Source organism: Pinus tabuliformis, chromosome 4_1 (assembly GCF_031772625.1).
Source record: "Pinus tabuliformis cultivar Carrire ecotype Pingquan chromosome 4_1, CPIR1, whole genome shotgun sequence".
NCBI classification, from domain to species: Eukaryota; Viridiplantae; Streptophyta; class Pinopsida; order Pinales; family Pinaceae; genus Pinus; species Pinus tabuliformis.
Window position 1 is genome coordinate 450249971 of NC_142303.1, and position 6000 is coordinate 450255970.

Genomic DNA, 6000 nt, shown 5'->3' on the forward strand with positions numbered 1-6000 from the left:
ATAAATGTGACCCGATGATAATGAAAGTGAGATGAATGTAGTGACATGGTAGTGAAATGAAGGTGAAATGGAGGTGATATAATGGACATAATAGTGAAAGTGTAATGGAAATGTATGAAAATTTCAAGACCCAACACAAGTCAAGAAGAATGTGAGGCTATCTGGATGAGAAATATTCTTGTTAGTTTATTTAGTTAGAAGATGGATCCTACCGTGATTTATTGTGACAATCAAAGTTGTATCAAACTCTCTAAGAATCTTGTATTTCATGATCGATCCAAGAATATTGACATCTGGTATCACCATTTACGATATTGTGTGCAGAGGCGGATTATGTTGTTGAAGTACATTTTGACAGAGGAACAAGATGAAAATAATTTGACAAGGGCCTTGTCAAGAGGAAAATTTTAGTTCCATAGAAACAATATTGGGGTATTTGATAATCAGGGAGTGTTGAAAATGAAACAAGAAATTTCTAATTTAATTTTCCCTTGATTAAATTAGGAGAAATTTGAATTTAGTTTCAACATAATACTTGGAGGTAATTAACTGAGGTGACATGGTTCTTGTCACTCAGTTAACTCAGTAAGTTTGATTTGGTGACACTTGGTTCAGTTCTACATGATTGATTGCTAATTTGTAGCAATATATTTTAGATAAATTGAGTTATTGTCAGTATAACTAGTTCTCACTGTTAGTGGAACTAATGGAGGTAAAGTTTAGGGTGTGTAACATTTTTCACACTAAGTAATCATCCAGTTAACTGATAAATCAAGCCAAAATAATTGTTGCATGTAGAGAATTAGAGTGACCAAGTTGAGATTGGAGTTCAAGGGAAGTGTACTATCAGATGTAAACTATTACAAGTTGTATAGGTCATGCATGTAGTTAGAGAAAGACCTATAGGAAATACACAATCGAGATTGAGGAATTTCATAAATAATAGGGGGCTAATTCCTTGAGGAACAATGTAAGGAAAGAACAACTTGGAGGCTTCAAATTTTTTCTAAGTATTGACCAAGGTCAGTTATTTAGGTAGAGGATAGAAAATACAAGTGCATGTTCAGCTCAAGCTTGAGCAAAGCATATTGTATTCATCGAGATTCTTTAATTAATGCAATACAGATAGTAAGGGGGTTTGAGCATTTACTTTCTCCTACATAAATATCTTTGTATGTGTGTTAAATATTGATGCGTGTTAATTGTTTGTGTTCTTGATTGTGAATTTACATCCACAGATCAGTACAGTAGGTTCTAGTCTTGTCATTTAGAAAAATTCATGAGCAGTTTAGAATCTACACATTAATTTCTACTGAAAAATAACATATCTTAAGAAAGTTGAAGCAACACCCCATTAAAAACGAAATCATAAAAATGAATCAAGGGGTAGTAAATAAGGCTATTGAATATAGAGACATGAAAATGGGCACCAAATATTGGTAATAAAAGAGGTCAGTAATTGTCATTGTTCAAAAGATTGCGATAAAGAATTAGAAATGATTTCTTGAAAAATCAAAGAAAGTAAATTAGCAATGGGTCAAATCCATCTTCCAAATAATTCAAACTAACTTGATGGTTTTTGGAATGGAACATGCCTAAAATGCACAACATTTCTACCTCACCCCCTCTAGCCAGTTGAAGTTATTACAAACAATTACATGTCATAACTAGAATCAAATTCAATTTCATGAATGAACACCCTCTACCTCATAGAGGATGGAGAATATTTCGTAACATGATATATATGGGAATTTCCTCAAGGATAAAGAGTTGGGATTTTTTTATCTTGGAAGGGAACACAAATTTTTTAAGAATTATTATGCTCTTTTCTTAATACTAAGAAGCCATTCCTTGGCCAATTTTTCCTTAAGAAAAATTTTCAATTATTTCTTGGACTACTCGAAGCTAATAGATTTTCCTTCTATAAATTAGATTAGATCCATTTTTCTAATATCTTCCTTTTCTTAGGAGACACGTATAATTGTTGGACTATTCTAGCATGGAATAGATTTCCTTTATAGAGAATGGATTACTTTTATTTGTTTCAATTTTTTGTCAATAAAATTTAATTGTTAACACCATTTCATGATTTCCATATTAGAACCATTCAAAAATATGGGACTAATGGACTCTTGTTGTAAAAAATTTCGTGGAAATAGACTATTCTATACAAGTGCATATTCCTTCACGTGTTAGATTAACATTTTATTTATTTATCAGATCAATATAAATTTAATTATTCTTCTTCACTTATCTCAAGGTAAAGTAATTTCTCCTAATCAAATTAAAAGATATTTCTAACATTGTCATTTAGCATATTTAGGCTAATCATGTTTGTTGAATTTCATTATTCCTTTTCTTTACATATTTAAAAATCAATGTTCGAATTGTTCGTTAGTGGATAATGACAATCCTTATTTGTTGAATTACAATAAATTTCTTAATTGGTTTTAGAATAGTATTTTGAATGGTTTCCATTGTTCTTTATCCATTCCTAGCATTAAATCCCATCAAAGCTCATGGTTCTGCCATATAATCCAAACTACATATCTAGCCCAAACATAGAGGAGTCTAATTGTGCCTCTCTCTAGGGTTGGGTCTGTTGACTATTTGGGGGACATTCCACCCATCAAGAATTCTCTTGCGCTAAAAAGAAGGAGACTTTGTAACACCTTTTGTTTAAGGTTTTCTTATCCATAATATTTAACTAGACCAAAAAGAAAATGAATCCAAGTTTGAGGTCCTAGTTTTTAACAAGAATATTTTTGGATACGTTACACCCCAATATATAAGGGCACTTAGTATTCTACCCTTACCCCTCTTCTCCATTTTCAAACTAGGATAAGAGCACCCATGATATCTTAAAGGGGTTAGGTCTTAGTAACAGTGTTGAAGATGTAGTATATCTATCATTCTATGATATCCATTACCCTGTGAACTAGATCCCTCCATCCCTTAAAATCCCATCCAGGGATGATCACTTTGGGAAAGAGGAGAAAGATAAATGTTATGGATATGACCACAAGCGCATAAGAATGAGTCTCAAATCCTTGAGAGGAAATTTTCACTTTGAGGACCACATGGGAGACATAAATGAACCTTGGTTGGATAAGGACAAAGATCTATTCCCTGAGGTCACCCATAATTTTCCCAAACACCATTATAGGTTGTTTCCTAAAATTGAAAAACACTTCCAAAAATTACAAAGACCCCATCAAGAAGTTTATCTTGTCTATCCAATTAATTGATATTCAACATGAAAATGACACCAACTATATTTTCTTATATACATTTGATAACATGGCATTGACATGGTATTTCAACCTACATATTAGATGTATAGAAATATAGAATACCTTCCAAACTTTCTTTCTAGAAAAGTTTGGAGAACCAACCATGATAATGACCTTGATAGTAGGCTTTGTTTCTCTAGCCATGAAGCCAAAAAAAAATATTAAATACTTTTTGCAAAATTTTATGTCAACACTAAATAGGCTCAAGGAAGGTACACAACATTCCATTAATCTATAGAAATAAATATTTCAAATCTTTCATAATGCTCTACTTTCCCATACATCCATGTAGATCAAGAGATTATCTAGGGAAATCATACCTAATAAGATTATAGAGGCTATCAAGATCAAGTTAGAAATTATGGATTGCAATGAGAATAATTTGAAAAGAGATCAATACAGGGAGCAGATAAAATTTAATAAAGCCACACCTAAATTTTAGGAAGGAAATACAAAGTTCCATAAATTACGATATCTCTAAAGAATGATTAATAAATTCACCAATGAATTAATTTATATCAAGAGAAGTAGAGGGGAAGGCATAACCAAACCCAAGCATTATATACCTTTCATTAAGAGACCAATTACTCCTGGTCAAGCTACCAAGTCACCCCTATCGAATATTAATATATATTTATATGATGTCAACGTCGATGAGTTCTATAATTACTATCAGGATAATGATTCAAAGAGTACCTATCCTTATTGTAAAAAATCTACAAAATTAGTAGCCCATAGGTTTTCCTAAACAAGCAATCATGTTTACTCTTGAAGAGTTCATGATGATGCACATATAGAATGTTCAAAATTTCTCCTTGAATGATTGTTTTCTAGGATTAAAATTAGGGAAACATAAATCAAACCCATATCACAAGTAGATGTCCTTTGCAAATTAAACTTCCTACCCTAATTCTCATTAACATGAAGGTTACCTGATCCACGATTACAAATAAGACACCTTCCATCTCACTCAGAATGAACATAATAGGGTATTGCACCCCATTCCTAACCCTTGTCGCCATCCAAGATAAAACCAAGTGTGTAACCCATACAATACAATATTGTAGAGAACCTGAAGAAAATGAAATGCAAAATCTTAGTCATGGATGTATATAAAATGAGACTATAATTGTAGTAGTTGGTGGTTAAGGTGCTAGAATAAGATCCACTTTATTTCATGGGGAATACCATTATCCCAAATGTTTAGAAATTTAATAGGAGAATCAAGAGTCAAATTGTACCATTCCTAGTAACCTTCTAAAATTTAAATCAAAATGTCCACAATTACATCGTTAATTCTTAGTCACTTATGAAAGTTATGCCCTATTCAATGAAACAAAACCTTGGGGTAACTGATTCCAACAACTCGACAAGGATCATATAGCTTTATTTAATTGAGGTGAAAGCAATAAGGGAGTTGGAATAAGTCCTCATTAGGTTGGAAATAGACCCCTAAGTTCACCAAATAATTGACACTGTAATAATAAATCTCCCTGGAGCTTATGAAATGATATTAACTAAGGATTGATATATTAAACCATGGGGATATTTCACATATAACTAGTCTCATATCTAGCTCCCATTGAAAGTTATAACATTGAATTAAAAATATATAAACAACTTCAAAGTAAGCCTATTCAAGGGGGAAACCTCCTTTTACATTAGATAAATGAACAATTCTTGGATGATTCAAATGAAATGACCTCCTTGGTATATATAGGAGTCTAAAGGGTCAAAATATAATTAGGGGCTACATAACAATAATAATGTAAGGGCTCAACAATAACATAAGTGGGCATCTATGGGGGCCAATAAAAATAATAATAAGGTGGCTACAATAGTACTATAGGGACCTAACATAGGAACAATAATAACAATATGGGAGCTACATTAGTATTCTAGATACCTAACCTTCCCATCTCCTTTAAAAAAGTGTTCTCCTCAATGCTTGAGTAGTTTTGGATGTTTTTTATGAATTTCTCATCCTCCCATGTGGAATACTCAACAGGTGAGTTCTACCACTTTATGAGATACTCTAAAATTGATAGATTTCTTTGCTGTCATATTTTTTTTTTTCTGATTTCTTCAGGCTCCAATATGATTTTTCCTTCCTCGTCAAGTTCTAGAAATATAGTTTGAACTGGGAGCTTGTCACCTATAACCTTCTTTAAACATGAAACATGGAAAACTAGGTGTATTCGTGAAGATGCAAACAACTCCAATTTATATGCCATAGCACCAATATCTTGAAACACCTTATAAATACTATAATACTTGGGTGATAATTTATTATCCTTCATAGCTTGATTGAGGGACATTTGTTTGTATGGTTGTAGCTGTAACAATACCTAATCGCCCACAAAAAAATTATTTTCACTACAATGTTGACCTGGTTGTTGTTTCATTTGATTATATGCGAGAGTCAAGTTATCATTTAAGAGTTGGATAACTTATTGTTGATGCTCAATGTGATATTCCACTACTTGAGCCTTAAACTATTCTCTTAAATATGATGTGATGGATGGTTGATGATATCCATAAAGCACCTTAAATGCGGTCATTTTTTATGTGGTATCGAAGGAAGTGTTATACCACCATTCTACGAGAGGTGACCACTTGACCCATTGTGTTTGTTTATCAGATATAAAGCAACAAAGATATCCTTCAAAACATGTATCCATTATCTTAGTTTTCCCATCGAATTGAG